This window comes from Dama dama, chromosome 13 (assembly GCF_033118175.1).
Source record: "Dama dama isolate Ldn47 chromosome 13, ASM3311817v1, whole genome shotgun sequence".
Lineage (NCBI taxonomy): Eukaryota > Metazoa > Chordata > Mammalia > Artiodactyla > Cervidae > Dama > Dama dama.
Genome location: NC_083693.1, coordinates 40628754 through 40647198, shown reverse-complemented (window position 1 = coordinate 40647198; position 18445 = coordinate 40628754). Strand labels below are relative to the sequence as shown.

At 35.4% G+C, this 18445-nt stretch overlaps 1 protein-coding gene across 15 annotated transcripts in view; it reads left to right on the top strand.

Annotated features, from left to right (window-relative positions):
- Positions 1-18445, top strand: part of PEAK1 (pseudopodium enriched atypical kinase 1) — a 311689-nt gene that overhangs the window by 154971 nt on the left and 138273 nt on the right. For 12 of the 15 annotated variants that reach the window (XM_061158942.1, XM_061158935.1, XM_061158938.1 and 9 more), the window contains one exon: positions 8898-9060. The exons of 1 other annotated variant lie outside the window; for it this stretch is intronic. The gene's annotated coding sequence lies outside the window, so the exon portion shown is untranslated. Of the gene's footprint in view, positions 1-4718; positions 4903-8897; positions 9061-13836; positions 13898-18445 lie in introns of those variants that run through there. 2 more of the 15 variants (XM_061158943.1, XM_061158941.1) reach the window with 2 other exon arrangements.

The window sequence follows — 18445 nt, the reverse complement described above, 5'->3', positions numbered from 1 at the left end:
CTATTTTTGGATTTTCTGTTCAGTTCCAGTTTTCTATATGTTATCATTAGGCTTTTACCAAACTATGTGGATTGCTGCAGTGTACCAAACTATATACCCAACTATGTGGATGTTAACCCCAGAAATCAGATATTGTAAGTGTTCCTACTTTCTTCTTCATTTTTGGTTTTCATTTCTTACTTAATTCCACTGTGATAAGGGAATGTACTATGTACAGTTTCTTTTTTTTTTTTAATTTGTTAAGAGTCACTCCTGGTTCAGCAGGTAGGCTATCTTGGTAAACGTTTCATGGGCAGTATAGAAGTTTTTATTTTGTTGCTGTTGACTGGGATGTTCTATGAACATCAGTTGAATTGAGAGTGCTGCTCAAGTCTTTGCTGGACTTTCAGTGTACCTGTTCTTTTCAGATACTGAGGGAGGAGTATTGATGTCTCCAACTGTTCTGGGTACTTGTTTGTTTCTCCCCTCAGGTGTATAAGTTTTTGTTCTGGTATTATGTACATACACATTTAGAATTATTCCATCTTCCAAGTGAAGTGATCCCTTGATCGTTATGAAATATCTCTCATTATCTCTGATGCTATTTTTGTTTTGTCTTCTATCTTCTCTGATATAAATGTGGTATTTCTTAAGATTTTGGTTTGCATGGTATATTTTCTATCCTTTTATTTTTAAGCTATTTCCTTATTTTAGTGTGAGACCCTCAGTGTATATTTGGTCTTGCTTTTTTCATGTCTTTTTATTGGAGAATTTAGATAATTTACATTTAATGTATTTATTAATGTGGTTGGGTTTAAATCTACCGTCTTGCCATTTGTTTTCTAATAACCAATTTTTGAATTAATTATACTTTTGGATTCCATTTAATTTTCTCTATTGTTTTATTCCTTTATTGGTTTATTTTTTATTCTCTTTACTTATTTTAGTAGTTGCTCTAGGATTTATAATATCCCTGTTATTCCATTCTACTATCAAATAATTTTATACCACTTTTTTAAAATAATGTAATACATTTAAGGCAGTATTCTTCCTTTGTCTCACAGTCATCTTTTACTCTCTGAACTTCATTTTGGATAGATTATATTGCTCTTTGAGTTCACTGATTTCTTTTTTTCTACCATGAGTGCTTATCTTATCCAGTGAAATTTTCATATATATATATATATATATATATATATATATATATATATAATCTCTAGAAGTTCTCTTTGGGTATTTTTTAAAATACTTTAAAAATATTTTTAAAATACTTCATTTTTCTCTTCACTATGTTCCTATTTTCATCTATATGGAGCATACTTATAATGCCCTTTAAAAATGTCTTTACCTGTTAAGTCTATCATGTCTGTCATTTCTGATCTGTCTGTGTTGACAGGTATTTTTCTGATTATGGGCCACATTCTCCTACTTCTTTGTGTGTCCAGTAATTTCTAATAGAATGTCATATATTTGTGAATTTTACATGTTGAGTTTTTTATTTTTGTGGTATTCCTTTAAAGTATATTAGATTTTTTCCTAGTAGGCATTGTTAATTGCTTATTCGTTTGATCTTTCTAGGCTTCCAAGCTTCTTCCAGGAGGGTCTAGAGTAACTTTTATTCTCGGACTACTTTTCCCCCCTGCTTCTGTGTGTGGGCCTTCTGGGGTCATTTTTAATAGCCTGGCATATTCAGTGAGGTTCATCCCCTCTTGCTAGAGGGGAACTTGTTGAAATTTTGGCCCTGTGTCAGCTCTGAGAATTCTTTGTTTTAGAACTCCCTGGTAGCTTTTTTTCCTTAGAAGTTCTTCTTGGCTGGTCTCAAGAAATTTTACCCTTCTCATGTACAGGTTTTTATACAGCTAAATATTCAAGGGAACCCTCATTTAAATTACTGGAACTCTTTCCCTGCTCTCTGGAACTCTACTCCATAAATTCTAGCTTCCTTGACCTCCTGGTACGTTTTCTCTGTCTCCTCAAGTCAATATGATTGCCAGGCTCTATTTTGGTTCTTTCTGCTGTACTGGAGTTGCTTCCTGGCTGAGAGCCTTGGATGATGGTAGGGCTTGCCTTCTTTACTTCCCTTTTCTCAGGGACCATAGTCCTGTACTGCCTGTGTCTGAAAATAGTCGCCTCCTGTACTTTGTATGGTGTTCTAGTTGTTTTCAGTGGGAGGATTATTCTGGACTGTAAATCATTCCAGAATTAGTTTTAATGCTAAAACAGTTTACAAAATTCTGAAACTCTCAAGCAATGATTATTTTTTATATAACTTAACCATTTATTCACTTTTTTCTCAGTATTGTTATAAATGATATTATATCAACTGTTGGAGCTATTATTTTTCAATTCAGAGATTCCACTGCACACTTTAAATCAGAAGCTGACCCAAAGAAAATGATTTATCATGCCTAATAAATTTCAAGTATCAGGAAAGTGGATTTTCGGGTATACAAAAATTCTCAATATTATGGCATAGTCATTTTAAATATAAGGTTATTACTTAATATTTCACTAGAAACATGAAAGACTATTATACTGGGAGATAAGGACTAAAGTGAACCATTTGATCTGGTATTTTAAAATGTAAATCCTATCATTTTAGAGCATAATCATGTACTTAATATCAGGAACTGGCAAATGTTATCTGGGAAGAGCCAGATAGTGTATGTTTTAGACTTTGTGGGCCATACATTCCTTGTTGCAACAATTCAGCTCTGCCTTTGCAGTACAAAAGCAGCCATAGGTGATACATTTTTAAATGTGCTGGTTGTGTTCTGATAAAACTTTATCTATAGAAAATGAAATTTGAATTTCATATAATTTTTACACCTCAAAATATTTTTATTCTTTTGATCTTTTTTCCCAGCTATTTTAAAATGAAAAACTACATTCTTACCTTGCAGGTCATGCATAAACAGCTGGCTGGTCAGACTTGGCCCCTGAGTCATAGTTTGACAGTCACTGTACTGTGTGGTTAAAAAGCTCCCGGGTAAGCTGTAGGATTCCTGATGGACTGTTATGTTTTAATTCTTAGTAATACTTTTACTTAAACATTCTCTACTGTTAAAGAGCAAAGTAAATAAGAAGGCACAGTACTGAGCCTGTAGGGCTGTGATAGATTTTTTCATGTCAAAGATTATACCAGTGGTTTCTTAGTTAATGGAGAATTTGGGCTAATGCCTAAGTTACCTTACTCTCAAACTGGCACCTTTTCTCTCTTAAATTATGCAAGATTAAATTCCTTCCTTCCTATTTTGTTTCGATATGCCTACCTTACTAATGTTTCAAAATTAACACATATGTAACCTGGATTTAGTTATTTAGTGATGAAGTTGCCCTGTACTCATAAATAAAAGGTCGCCCAGCATTATGTCATTTTTTACTTCATGCCACTAACAGTCAGTTCAGTTCAGTCGCTCAGTCGTGTCCGACTCTTTGCGACCCCATGGACTGCAGCACGCCAGGCTTCCCTGTCCGTCACCAACTCCCACAGTTTACTCAAACTCATGTCCATTGAGTCAGTGATGCCATCCAACCATATATCCTCTGTCATCCCCTTCTCCTCCTGCCTTCAATCTTTCCTAGCATCAAGGTCTTTTCAAATGAGTCAGCTCTTCACATCAGGTGGCTAAAGTATTGGAGTTTCAGCTTCAACATCAGTCCTTTCAATGAACATTCAGGACTGATTTCCTTTAGGATGGACTGGTTGGATCTCCTTGCAGTCCAAGGGACTCTCAGGAGTCTTCAATACCAGAGTTCAAAAGCATCAATTCTTCGGTGCTCAGCTTTCTTTATAGTCCAGCTTTTACATCCATCCATGACTACTGGAAAAAGCATAGCCTTGACTAGACAGACCTTTGTTGGCAAAGTAATGTCTCCACTTTTTAATATGCTGTCTAGGTTGGTCATAACTTCTTCCAAGGAGCAAGCATCTTTTTATTTCATGGCTGCAGTCACCATCTGCAGTGATTTTTGTAGCCCAAAAAAATGAAGTCAGTCACTGTTTCCACTGTTTCTCCATCTATTTGCCATGAAGTGGTGGGACCGGATGCCATGATCTTTGTTTTTTGAATGTTGAGCTTTAAGTCAACTTTTTCACTCTCCTCTTTTCACTTTCATCAAGAGGCTCTTTAGTTCTTCTCCACTTTCTGCCATAAGGGTGGTGTCATCTGCTTTTCTGAGGTTATTGATATTTCTCCCGGCAATCTTGATTCCAGTTTGTGCTTCTTCCAGCCCAGCGTTTCTCATGATGTACTCTGCATATAAGTTAAATAAGCAGGGTGACAATATACAGCCTTGACGTACTCCTTTTCCTATTTGGAACCAGTCTGTTGTTCCATGTCCAGTTCTAACTGTTGCTTCCTGACCTGCGTACAGATTTCTCAGGAGGAAGGTCAGGTGGCCTGGTATTCCCATTTCTTTCAGAATTTTCCACAGTTTATTGTGATCCACACAGTCAAAGGCTTTGGCATAGTCAATAAAGCAGAAATAGATGTTTTTCTGGAACTCTCTTGCTTTTTTGATGATCCAGCAGATGTTGGCAATTTGATCTCTGGTTCCTCTGCCTTTTCTAAAACCAGCTTGAACATCTGGAAGTTCAGGGTTCACATATTGTTGAAGCCTGGCTTGGAGAATTTTAAGCATTACTTTGCTAACATGTGAGATGAGTGCAATTGTGTGGTGGTTTGAGCATTCTTTGGCATTGTCTTTCTTAGGTCTTGGAATGAAAACTGACTTTTTCACGGCCTGTGGCCACTGCTGAGTTTTCTAAATTTGCTGGCATATTGAGTGAAGCACTTTCACAGCATCATCTTTTAGGATTTGAAATATCTCAACTGGAATTCCATCACCTCCACTAGCTTTGTTTGTAGTGATGCTTCCTAAGGCTCACTTGACTTCACATTCCAAGATGTCTGGCTCTAGGTGAGTGATCACACCATCGTGATTATCTGGGTCGTGAAGATCTTTTATGTACAGTTCTTCTGTGTATTCTTGTCACCTCTTCTTAATATCTTCTGCTTCTGTTAGGTCCATACCATTTCTGTCTTTTATTGAGCCCATCTTTGCATGAAATGTTCCCTTGATGTCTCTAATTTTCTTGAAGAGATCTCTAGTCTTTCCCGTTCTGTTGTTTTCCTCTATTTCTTTGCACTGATCACTGAGGAAGGTTTTCTTATTTCTCCTTGCTATTCTTTGGAACTTTCCATTCAAATAGGTATATCTTTCCTTTTCTCCTTTGCTTTTGGTTTCTCTTCTTTTCACAGCTATTTGTAAGGCCTCTTCAGACAGCCAGTTTGCTTTTTTGCATTTATTTTTCTTGGGGATGGTCTTGCTCCCTGTCTCCTGTACAATTCATGAACCTCCATCCATAGGCACTCTGTCTCTCAGATCTAGTCCCTTAAATCTATTTCTCACTTCCACTGCATAATCATTAGGGATTTTATTTAGGTCATACCTGAATGGTCTAGTGGTTTTCCCTACTCACGATCTAGGGAGTTTTCTTCTTAATTCATAGTTTTGAGAATATACTTTTCCCTTCATTACCTTTGCTTCTGCATTGTCTTCCGCATATCCCTGTTAGCCAGATAGAACACAAAATACATTTTATAGCATAATCTCTTTTTCCACCTAATGTAGCTTAGCATGCTGTTCCAGTCCCCTCTTAGACTACTCAAGAGTTTTTCTAATATGTACAGCAGTATTGATACATGCAGTGTATGATTTTCTTCGGTTTTATATATACAATTATCCCTCGAATGATTGAAAGCAAAAGTGACCGTTGCTCAGTTGTGTCTGACTCTTTGTGACCCTATGTACTGTACCCCGCCAGGCTTCTCTGTCCATGGGATTCTCCAGGCAAGAATACCAGAGTGGGTAGCCATTTCCTTCTCCAGGGGATCTTTCCGACCCAGGGATCAAGCCTGGGTCTCCTACATTGCAGACGGATTCTTTACTGTCTGAGCCACCAGGGAATCCTGTGAATGATTAAGAGTATTTTCCCTCATTAAGGTTTATAATTGAAGTTGTTCTTTAGCAATGTGCAAAATCCAGTGCTGTCAAAGTTCTAGAAGAGAATTTAGGTATATGCTGCTGTTGCCTCAGTGAGTGAGTAGTAACATAGCTCCATATACATTCAGGGAATACTTTTCATGCCTACATGTCTTCATGATGTTTTCCCAACACTCTGGTACATCATCCAGGGGAGGGGAAAGCAGGCAATTTATTTCATTTTACATACAAAGAGAGAATAACTTTTCACTCAATTATAAAATAAGGATTGGTTCTGAAAGAAGCTTTGAAATAATAGAAAATTGTCATCCAAAGAGAATTCATGTAGTTAGTTAAAAAAAAATAGGTTAAGAATTTTTAGTAATTGTTATGTTATTGTTGTTTTTACATAGCAGTCAATAGTTTTAAAATATGGCCAATTTTCACATGTATTTTGAGGGATATGGTACTTAAGAGATTTTTCTCAAAAATTCTTATTTCATTATTTTGATAATTTAGAAACTTTTCCTCATGAGCATTATAAGCTTATTCCTGTCTTACAACATGTATGTCTTCCTGTGTCTGGAAAATTCGCCCCATAAATTTTTCCATGTCTGGCTCATCTCAACCTGAACATTATCTCTCCTGAGGGCCTTCTCAAACAGCACCTCCACCTTCCCAGCCTTTAACACTCAGTTTCATTTTCTTCTATGTACTTACCACCATCTGAAATTAGTTTGTTCATTTACTGACTTGTCTTTTTCTGTATTAAAATGTTGGCTCTCTGAGAGGAGAGATCTTGCCTTCCCTATTTTCTGTCTATCTCTACTACTTAGAACATTTCCTTTCATATAGTAGGCCTTAAGTATAATTTATGTGGTTGGAAGGATGAATAAATGAAAGTATGCCTTAAAAAAAAAAAAAAGGTGTGATTTGTAGGAATATCTGACAGGCTAACGTGTATAGTGAATCACCAAGAAGGAATACAAGTAACTTTACCCAAATTTATTTCACTATATAGAACTACGTTTTCTTTAAGCATTTAGCTGTATCAAACTTCCACAGAAGACATTTTGGAAATGTGACTGATGTACTGATATATTAATTTTTTTCTTTTTATATTATAATAATATCAAACTTACATGCAAATTGTAAGAATGGTACAGATAATTTTTCCTGAATCACTTGAGAGTAAGTTGCTGATATTATACTGCATCATCACTCAATACTCTAGAGTGCATTTCCTACAAAGACATTCTGCCACATAATCAGGATAAAATAATCACAATCAGGAATTCAACTGGTTGGTTAGTTACTACCATCTAACCTACAACCTACAATTGGTTGATTGGTTGCTATCATCTAACGTACAACCCTATTCAAGTCATACCAGTTGTTCTGGAATTCAGTGGTGAACATCCCTAGAAAGGAGAGGCACAGAGTAGGCACCCTAAAAATTTGTGTGTCTTTCCTTTCAGATCTTTGGCTAATTAGTTAAGTTCACATGTGGAGGAGACTCCATAGGGCCTAGTGGAAGGTAATAGCAGACATGAGAAGTTGTTGAGGGGATATTTCAGATTTGGAGTTTGAGTTCTACCAAACACATCAGAATAAAGCACTCAGAAAAAGACTATTTCAAGGAATGCAGGGTAAATTCTAAGAGGATAACAGATCACTGCATTAGGAAAGAGTAAGGTGATACAGGTTCTCATTTCAGTTTTGTCACTAACAACACTAACCCATGGGAAATCACTTAACTTCTCTCTCACAAAGTACTTTTCTAGGTTATCACTATTTGTATATCTATAAGTTCAATATCTTTTCATATTTAAATTTCAAAATAAAATAGGCATTGATTGCATTTTTCTTCTTTAAAAACTCATAGTGGAAAGATGAATAACTGATTTTGCCACTGTTTATGTGATACAGGGCTTTGAGCAAACTCTGGGAAATAGTGAAAGAGGAGGCTGGCATCTTGCAGTCCATAGGGTTGTAGAGAGTTGGACATGACTTTAGTGATATGTATATATTTCTTGGTAATATTTCTCCTACATGACACTCATCATTGTTATACAGCACTTGAAGTGATAGATATAAACACTGTAAGAATACTGGATATTGTTTTCATCATGAATAACCCAGCAATGTCAGAGTTAGATATTGTTTAATGTTGCACAAAAGTGTCCTTTTTAAAATGTGCCTTTGTTGTCTTAGAATCTATTGAAAGGTTCAATTCTACAGTATGTAAGCACAATCTGGAATCATTTAAAAGTTATCACATTATCTTTTTCTTTCTTAACTCTTCTGGTCATTTTCCTTGTATTTAGTGTTATAGAAAAAGCAAATGAGGGCTTGGGCCTGTTTAAACATGCATGTAATTGGTGCTTTAGAGTCAGAAATAGATAGAAATTTATTATTTTAATCTTAAGTGATATTTTGTATACCAAATTACAAATATATTTTATACTTAAACCTAAAGTGAAACTGCAAAGTGGCTAGAGAAATTTTTGTAATTGGAGATAAATACTTTCATATTTGACAGAGGCTGTATCAAAGTTGGTTATTGTCACTTAGAATTGAATTGTTATGAAGGTGAAGTAGAATTTTATGTTTCATATTCTTTTATTTTTAGCCAAAAATAGAAATATATGAAGACAATCAAGTGAAATCTTAGAAAGCCTCAAATGCGTCAGTACTAGTTTGATTCATATAAGTTGCTTGATTCTTAGGTATGTCATGGATAATTCTTGAGTGTGTAAGATTCTATCCATGTCACTTCCTAAGTAAAGAAGTTACTTCTTAAATAAGTCCAATTTTAACTATTGAGTAAGGGTAAACTTAAGAATACCCTAAATGAAAGAAAATATCCAATATATTTAAAAGTAGCTTACCTCTCCAGCTTAGTTCTGTTTTGTGCTGTTCTCTTGCAGTAAACACCACTGTCTTCAGAAAATAAGGAATGAGAGGCAAGGAAGAAAGGACATTCATCCATCTTGGAAGGACCCAAAGCACTTTGAAATTTGAAGGAATGTAATTATAGCTGCTAAAAGCACCTTTGTCACCGAAATGGATGAAGTACTTCAAATTTAAATGGTAACCGGAATTCTCATATCATGTTTCCACCAAGAACTTTAAATCACTTGAAAGGATTTCTTTTTAGCTTTAAATATTTACCTTAACAAATACCAAAGTGCAGATAGCTGATAATTTTATAACTTATTTAGCATAGTTAGGATTTTTTTTTCTCTTTTAATGCTTTACCCTGATATTAGCTAAAAGAATTGTTGTTTTTTCCCCCAGGTTATCAACTTTTAACATAGAAACAGATAAGCTTATTTGAGTAAGAATATGGCGTAGTATTACTATACTTACAGGTCTGTCCTTTGCCAGATATTTTTTCCTTTCATAAAAACAACTCAGGCTACATAAACTGTAGTATTCTATCACATGTGAAAGTGTTTTATAATCTTACTTTCTGAACTTTATTTAGTATTGTTTTTTTAGTTTCCTTATGTGACATCTGGTCTCTTGATCTTTTTCCTTTCATATCTGGCATCTTATTTTAATTTAATCTTTATTTTATCCTCTCCCCCTCCTTCTCAGGAATTTAGGGTTATAAAAGGCACCAGGTTTTAAGTATTCTGTCATTAAAAAAAAAAAAAGACACAAGGAACCAAAATGGAAAAGGAGAGAGAAGTTTGAAAAAATTATAGAATTATTTTTTTATTGTGAAGTCACAGTGATTGTTACATTTTAAGTAGAGTGGAAAGCAATTACAGAAAGACTTAAAATTCTTTGTCAGTCTTCTCAAATCTCCTTGATCTTAGGCCAAAATTGTTTCAGCACATGTTTTGTAAACACTCAAATGTTAGCAACTTTTAATGGCATCCTAGTGAACAATTGGAAATTTTATTCATTGGAAAAGTCTATTAATTTGGTTTTGGGGGATAACCATTTGTTTGCTTGAGTCGTGTCTTGGTAGTGAATGAATGCAATTGAGTAAAACTAGGTCCTTGCTGTGAAATCAGAACATGTGAAAAATCAAATACAGCCCCAATCAATGACTAATCCTAATGATTCTAAGGAATGTAGGACCTATTATTTCAGGAAAATGATTTAAATTGGTAAGTGTAACCCAGGATAAGTAGTATGTAAGGAATGTTCCCTGTGCTAACATTAACCTAGATAGGAAATACCTTAACATTGATTTTTTTCTTTTTAATTATCCAATTATTGGTTAAGCTTCTACTTATGGCATTGTTAGGAATTTCTGTATGCTTGTCACTACCTCCCAGTATTTAGCCTTTTTAAAATATTGAGCAAATTCTTTCTAGTCCACAACTATTAAAAAATTATACAAAGTTGAAGAAAGTAACTTTTGAAACATAGCAAAAACTTAAGTGCTGAATATTCAGTTATACAAGCAAATAGTACATAGAAAGTCACTGGGGAATTCCCTGGAGGTGCAGTGCTTAGGATTCAGCACTTTCACTGCCCTGGGCCTGGGTTCTATCCCTGGTCAAGGACCCAAGATCCCGCAAGCCACGTGGTACAGCTAAAAGAAAAAAGAAAGTCAGCAAACTTCCATGTCTTCTCCACTAATGATCTAAGTTTTCTTTATCCATTTGATTGTATCTGATTCTATAACCTCGTATAACCACAGCTTCATTAATGAACCCAAAACAAACAATATTGTCAAAGTTTTTATCGTGATACATTTACCACTCCTTACCAAACATTTACTTCCATTTAAATTCATCTTTCAGTGATTTGGAGGGCTTCCTTGGTGGCTCAGATGGTCATGAATCTGCCTATAATCCAGGAGACCCGAGTTCGATCCCTAGGTGGGGAAGATCCCCTGGAGAAGGAAATGGCAACCCACTCCAGTATTCATGCGTGGAGAATTCCATGGACAGAGGAGCCTGCTGGGGTATAGTCCATGGAGTCGCGAAGAGTCAGACACGACTGAGCGACTAACACTTTCCCTTTCACAGTGATTTTTGGTAACTGTGGATAGGATCATTGAAATCCACAGGGAGTGGCTTTTTCTAATCATTAATTTCCACTTTTTTCACTACCAAATTTGTTTTTTAGTGTCATAATATTAACAAGGATCAAATTAAATTAGAACTTGACCTTTCTACAAAATAAAAATATTGCCTTCATTCTCCCATCAAGTCCAGTTCAGAAGTCATGTAATTCACATGCACGAGACTACCTGAATTACATATTGCTTATTTTTTCTGGTCCCATCTAAGCTAAGTGCATCCAGAATCCCAAAGCAACTGTGGCTTTTGATGAGGGAATGGAATCAGGCTTCTGACTGTGCAACTGACAGAATTTCTAAACTAGAAATTCACATTTCTAACTGTACAAACTATCATGGCCACCCTGAATAGGCTAAAATTTAAAAGATAATGTTCTAGCTATGTTAAAGTTGAATTGAACACCCAGTTTTATCTAAGTTCATTAGCTTAAAATTATGATTCTTGGGAATAGAGTATATTCTTGCAGATGGTAAGACCACTGCAAATAATGTATCTATAAAGAATCTTAAATTTATAAATCTTAATAGGCTCCATTTAGGAAAACTGTCCTTATGGAGGGAAGCCTAGGTATAATTTTCCCAGACAAATAGGAATTTAACGTAAAAGTAATTAATGTGTACTGAGTGATTACCATACGTGAAGCATTGGAATTAGTGTTTAATACGCATTATCTGAGGCTTCACCACTCTATTTGACATAGGTCATATTATTAAATATCTCCATCTTACATATGAGGAAACACATTCTCAAGGAAGTTATTTAAATTGCCCTGCATCAAGTTGCTAGTCCAAGGTAGAGTCAGCTCCATAATCTGAACTCTTAACCAGGAGTGTATTCTAGTTTATAAGCATTCAATACCTCAAAACTTCAACTTGTTAAAATTTTTATTTACCCAGTGGCAGATAAGGAGAGGTCTTATTATTAGCAGCATTCTCATTTCAGTTTTGTGAAATTATGTTCCTGTAAGATACTATTTTTCTTTTGCACCATCAATTTTATTCTGTTGGTAATTTCTCATTGTTCTGATTATGTTCGTAAAGTAGTAGATATTATTTAATAGAAAAGATACTTGAAGATGATATCATTAGACCCACATTTATCTGAGATAGAGGACAGAGAAGGGAAACACAGGTGAGGAAAAAATGCAAAACTGGTCTGTTTACTCAGCTGTCCTCCCTTAAAGTCTTATCTGCCTTTCTCTTTATCCTAAGAAAATTCTTCGTTGTTTTTCAGTCTCTGATACTGCTATTAAAAAAAAATAGTAGTGAATTTGGAGACCAGTTCATCTTGAATTTTTATTTTGTATTGGAGCATAGTTTGTTAACAGTATAGTTTCAGGTGTACAACAAATGATTCAGTTACACGTGTACATGTATCTAGTCTTTTTCAGGTTATTTTCCCATTTATGTTATTAGAGAACATTGATCAGAGTTTCCTGTGCTATAGTACATCCTTGTTGGTTATCTATTTCAGTATAGTAGTGGCATACATTTTCTGTTAAATTCATATATAGTCTTTTTCAAATAGGTAGTTCTTATTCTAATTGTAGAAAACTTCCCTGATAACTCAGTTGGTAAAGAATCCATCTGCAATGCAGGAGATCTCAGTTCAATTCCTGGGATGGGAAGATCCGCTGGAGAAGGGATAGGCTACCCACTCCAGTATTCTAGGGTTTCCCTTGTGGCTCATCTGGTAAAGAATCTGCCCGCAATGCAGGAGACCTGGGTTCAGTCCCTGGAGAAGGGAAAGGTGAAATAGTTTTTCATGTCTTTTGCCCATTTTTGAATTGATTGTTTTAACTGTTGAGTTCTGAGTGTCCTTAAGTATTCTTACCCACTCCAGTATTCTGGCCTGGAGAATTCCATGGACTGTATAGTCCATGGGGTTGCAAAGAGTCAGACAGGACTGAGCACTTTCACTAAGTACATTAACGTATTATCAAGGTTTAAGAAGATAAAACTTATCAAGACTCAACATACTAAAGATATCAGTTCTCCCTAAATTGATGTATAGGCTTAAATCAACTCCTAAAATCCTGGCAAAATTTTTTAAATTTATGTGGAAAAGCAAAGAAATTTGAACAGCTAAAATGACTTTGAAAAAGAAGGAAATGGAAGGAACTACTCTACCCGATTGCAAAACTTATAAGGCCACAGTACTCAAGACTGGTATTAGCAGTAGGATAGACACATAAATCAGTAACAGAATAGATAACCCAGAAATAGCCCCACACAAGTATAGCCCGCTGATTTTTTTTTTAAATGAAAGTGTAAAAGCAATTCAATGGAGAATGGACTGTCTTTTTATCAAATAGTGTAGGAGCAACATGGCGCTAGTGGTAAAGAATCCTCCTGTCTTATACAGGAGACACAAGAGAGGCAGGTTCATCCCTGGGTCAGAAAGATCTCCTTTAGTAGGAAATGGCACCCCACTCCAGTATTCTTGCCTGGAAAATTCCATAGGCAGAGGAGCCTTGTGGGCTACAGTCCATGCGTATGCAAAGAGTGGGACATGACTGAGCAACGGAGCACAATTGAATATTCATAGAAAAAAAAGAAGCCTAATTCTCACCTAAATTCTCAGCCCAAATTCTCACCTTATACAAAAATTAACTTAAAGTGAATCATAGATTTAAATGTAAAACTAGAAAACTTTTTAGAAGTTTTATGTAGGAGAAAATCTTTTTTTGTTTGTTTTTAATTGGGGGGAAATTGCTTTACAATGTTGTGTTGGTTTCTGCCATACAACAACACAAATCAGCTATAATTATGCATATATCATCTCCCTCTTGAGTTTATCCCTCTCCTCCTCCATCCCACAGCTCTAGGTCATCACAGAGCACCAGGATGGGCTCCCTGTGAGAAAATCTTCAGGATCTGGAGGTTAGTGAAGAATAGTTAGGACAGCAAAGCACAACCATAAAAGAAAGAAAAATGGATAAGTCAGACTTGATCAAAATTTAAAAACTCTTACTCTGTAGAAGACCTCGTTAAAAGGATGAGAAGACAAAAAAGTCATATGTAGAATACTTAAGGACCCTCAAAACTCAACAGTTAAAACAATCAATTCAAAAATGGGCAAAATACATGAAGAACTACTTCACCAAAGAGGATATACTCTTAATAGCATTGACAAAGAAGCACATTTTTGAAAAGATATTCAATATCACTTGCTATTGGGGAATGAAAATTAATGCCATGATGGGTTATCACTGTATACTTGTTAGAATAGCCAAAATAAAAAATAATAACAATGCTTAATACTTATGAGGATACAAAGAAACTAGATCTTTCGTATATTGCTGGTAGGAATATAAAATGGAACAGACACTGGAAAATAATTTGATTGTTTCTTTTAAAACTAAATGTACACTTACCATATGACCCAGCAATCCCACTGTTGGGCACTAAACCCAGTAAAATGAGAACTTAGGTTCACACAAAAACATGTACATTATTGTTCATACCAGCTTTGTTTGTAATAGCCACGGACTGTACCAACCAACATGTCCTACAATAGGTAAATGGCTAAACAAATTGTGGTACATCCATACTGTGGAGTACAATATCAGCAATAAAAAGGAATGATCTACTGATATATATCATAGCTTGGTTGGATCTCAAGGACATAAGGCCACATGATGTGTGATTCCATTTATATGACATTCTCAAAATGACACAATTATGATGATGGAGAACAGACAGTTGTTGCCAGGGATTTGGGAAGGTTGAGTGGTAGGTGGGTGGGTGTGACTATAAAGAGCACCAAGGGATATCTTTGCAGTGATGGAATAGTTTGTATCTTGATTGTGGTGATAGCTAGAGTAATCTACATGTATCATGAAATGACATTGAATACACATACATTGTACCCATGTCAGTTTCCTGGTTTTGATATTGTATTATATTTATACAAGATGTGACTTTTGGGGCAAACTTTCAAGTGTAAATAGGGCTTCTCTGTACTATCTTTGCAACTTCTGGTAACTCTTCTGTTTCAAAATAAAAAGTTAAAAAAAAACCCTATTTTAATTAATAAGTATGGTCCAGAAAATTCAGTCCTGTAAAATGCAATGTCATGCTACTTGTGGATTAATGAAATGACTAGGATAAGCTACGTTAGAACCTGATTAGAAGCTCTGAGGGTGCAGCTTTGAGCTCCAAATCTACCCCCACCCCCAACCTCCCCATCCCATCTGGTGGCAGTTGTCTGCTTTGGTTTTAATATTGCCAAGGGCATTTCTAGGTCTTATGGCTGGCTGCTGGACTCCCAAGACAATCCCATTGATTCAAAGAATCTCCTAGTTAACAACTGTTTCATGAGCCACGTCTAAGGAGATTGATCCAAGAAAGTACTAGGGGTGCTGAGATCTACCCCTCCTGCTTCCTTGGGTTCCTGGGAGGGATTGCTGGCTATTTTTTACCAAGTTCTCTCTCCCCTCCTTGTTATCATACTATCCCTCTTCCACCATAGGAATTATAAACAGCCTTATTTGAGAACAAGGGTTGAATCAACTGTTATAGCTAAGTGCATATTATCCAAACATGTATATGATAAAATGTTCCCCTTTTTGTAACAGTTTTCAGTCCAAGGTTTAGTGTATCTTGTTTCTGAGATTTTGCTTCTGAAGAGTGTTTCATGTCCTTTGTAAAAAGCTGTTGATCCAAGCTTCCAATAATATGAGGAAAAGTAAAAGAAGAACCAGAAAAGTTATGTTATCCTTGCTTTCTAAACTAAAGGGCATAAAATTTGAAATGATCCTGCAGATTCTTTTGGAAAGAATACTAAGCTATCATCTGGGTTATACCCCTACCTTACAGTGGAACGATCAACATATCTGACTGATGGAATAATTTCATGCCATTTTACATACTGACTTCATTCATTCATCACACATTTACTTGGGGAAAATAACATTTGCAATAGATAAAAAAATTTAATTTACTTTGTGCTAACATTAAGTTTAAGTGATTTGTGTTTATTATCTCTCTCTTGGCTGTAAACATGTCACTATGGAGGGTACATGGGATTCAAAGAAGAGTAGATGCAGGTGCCGGCATCTGTTTCTCTTACAGAGCAGACAAACATGTAAATAGCAGTGTTCAAGAGATTAACAGGAATATGAGGACAGAGCTGTGACAGTACTTTTTCTGTTTGGGAAGGGTGAGGAAAGACTTCCCAAAGCACAAATGAATCCTACTGCTGAATGTTACTGGTTAATAGGGAACAAGCCAGGGAACAAGCTAGAGGAAAAGAGTATTCCTGTTCTAGGTGAAAGGAATAACATGTGCAGAGATATACTTACCTCCTTTAGAAGAAAAAAAGACATAGACTTTTAAAGTTGGAGAGGTTATCCAAGATATTTTATTTTGACATCCTTGCTTTACATAAAATTAAATGGAAGCTCTTAAAGGCAAATCTATTTATCCAGTATTTCTCAGAAATTACAGTATCACTTGAAATATTCTTTCAAATTATGTAGTTCAAAATGCATTTTGTCAGATACTACTCTATTCCACAAAAGAAGGTTCTTCCTCATGTTTTCTTTGTTTAGAAATCTGCTTTACTTTCAAGCTAAAATGTAATTAAGTATATTTCCATTGCTCTTAAAATTTTTTATTATTAAAAATTCTCATACTTCAGAAAAATTCAGAATAATATTAAAAACATTATTATCTTACCACCAAGAATTAATTGAATCCTAACATTTTCCCATTTTTTTTTTTAAAGAAATAAAACAATTTAGGAACAATTGAAATCCTCTTTGTATCTTTCTCCAATTCATTCTTGTCATCCTTTTCTGGAGAAAATGCTGTGAGGTTGGTGAATATATATTCTTATGTATATACCCATTAACAACATAAAATGTAAATAATGATATACTAGATGTACTTTTTCCGTCTTTCATGATATGTGATATTCATTTAAATTCATTTTTTTCATATGAACTCAAAACATAGCACAGGTGAGTAGGCAACATACTATTGTCAATAGTAGAGATTTCTCATGCCTCTCCTGTCTTCCAAGATGGCCTACACTCTGTCTATGGAGTGTGTTTCTTTAAATAAACCTTCTTTCACTTAAAAAAACAAAAATAATGGGGATTTGCTGTTGTGTTATGACTTTGTCCTCCTGTGTTCTCTTCTTGATACCTAAAATACCACTGTCTTGTTAATTCTGCATTGTGTTTTGGAAGAATGTAATTCTTTAATTCTGTAGGTTTTCAAATGTATTTTTAAAGACTTTTGTTGGGAAAACAGTTATTTCTGTGGGCTTATATCTCTCACATTAGCTCTTTTAATTCTTTACTACTGAGATCATTGTAGCAGAAATACTCTGTAGTAGAGTCAGATGACCAAGAAATGACTATACCATGTGGTAGAAAGTCTTCCTTCACAAATGTATTGCTGGCAAGACAACAATACTAGGTAGTAAGAAGTCAGTCGTGATGTATGGAAAGAGTTAGCCTCTGAAAATGTCATGACAAGATGATCCAGAAAGAGGACGTTTATCTGAACTTCTAAAAGAGCTTAGAAGTCCTTTCACCAAGGACCTGGCCGTGGCATAAGGGATGATAGAGGAAGAGATAGGAATCTTATTGTGAAAGAAAGGATTGCTATGGGTGTTGAGAACACAGTTTTTACCCTTTGATTCTTTGTACCAACTGTAATTAGCAGTAAATGTTTTAAGTTAATGATAACTAGCTAGAATACCACTAAACATATGTGGCAGTTGAAGAATGTGATAAATACAAAGCGTCTCCTTATTTCTGTTACTCACCTTCTCATAAGGGTGAGAAACTAGAAATCTGCACAAATGCTTGTACTAGGCAAGCCAGTTAGTCCTAACCTTACTGGTGTTTTAATTCTGAATTAACGGTCCCCATGCAGTAGCCACAGAATAAGGGGGTGGCAGGGGTGGGGATTGGTTTTTATCATTCCAGCTTGTACATTTTGAAGATTAACAATTCTGGCACATGGTCACAGGAGAGCTTATCTAAAAATACCAAATTGTAGAAATGAAAGGAAACACTCATTCCCTAAGAAACTCATTCTTCTTGGAGTCAGGCCCAGCTTTTGTTTCCTTCTGTTGGTTTGACATATATAGGAAGGAAAACATGAAACATTCTTGTACTTTAGAACTCTCTGATGTTAAATAATGAGCCATTGTATAACTAGTGCTAGAGTACAGGTGAGTTTTACATGGGGAATGTTTAAAAGGAAACAAGATGCAGATGCTTTGTGTGTGTGTGTGTGTGTGTGTGTGTGTGTGTGTGTGTGTATGATCAATTGATTTTTTACAAAGTGCAGAATCAGTCCAATGAAGAAAGATTAATCTTTCCAACAAATAATACTGGAACAGTAGAAGCAAAGCCAAAAAAACCCCCAAAGCCCTTGCCTCATAACTTAACATAGGCCTTGAAGATAAAT